The sequence below is a fragment of the Balaenoptera physalus genome (genome assembly GCF_965194825.1).
Source record: "Balaenoptera physalus genome assembly, chromosome: 18".
NCBI classification, from domain to species: Eukaryota; Metazoa; Chordata; class Mammalia; order Artiodactyla; family Balaenopteridae; genus Balaenoptera; species Balaenoptera physalus.
The window spans coordinates 80,250,596-80,251,552 of NC_138899.1; positions in this window are offsets into that span (position 1 = coordinate 80,250,596).

Sequence of the window (957 nt, forward strand, 5' to 3'; positions counted from 1 at the left end):
GACAATCAGCCATGTGCTTCTACTTCGAAACAGCTTTGACTCACCAGTGGCATACTTTTATTTTTCATAGAGAATGTGCATCAGAGCAAAACAAAGTTGGAATACGAAATTTTAAAATTAGTTACATAAATCCCAACACATTTTTTAACTGTCACTTTCAATTTCCCACACAAATGGCTAGAAAGTGTTATATGTGGTATGAGAATTTGTTATAAATTTCTTTTTCTTAAATATTGCTTTAAGAATTTGGCTCTTTTCTCCTTAGTATATAGTAAGAAATAGTCTCCCTTGCCCAAGGGCAAGTTTCAAAATTATTGCTACTAAAGAAATATGTATTCTTATGCTTTTCAGCATAAAATGTTATAAAAGCCTTGTAAAAGATAATCTACAGAGTAACCTCCCCTCTAAAAAAATTGAGTGCTTGTGAAGACCATTTTAAAAAACAAAACACAGTCAACAAATATATACTTTCTTCCTCATTGTCATGATTGATGGAGATTTATTAGTTTCATTTTGCAAGTTTTACTTGAAGGGTGCTTTTACCAGGTATTATGACAGGTCACACCGAAAGCAATTTTCTATAAAAGATGTTACAATAACCCCTATGGTACTTGTGTAATTTCATATTTGAGAGCCAAGTGCACAAATAAAAAGTTTATAAGAATTACCCTGTTGTCTGACTCTGATTCTTGCCCCCTAAAAAAAAAGAAAAATCTATGCCAAGTAAGTTTTTTTTTTTTTTTTTTTCCTTTTTGAGAATTCTAATCCAGTACAATGTTTGATATGTTGTTCTGGAGATCGACTAAAATAAAAGCACTGTTATTGTTTAGCTTTGGTATATTCTGCGATACATTTAGACAAGTAGAATATATACCAACCCTTATATTTTCCAACCGTGAAGTTATTACAATGAGGGAGGAAGTCACTTATGAGAGAGGAAATATTACAGACACAGAA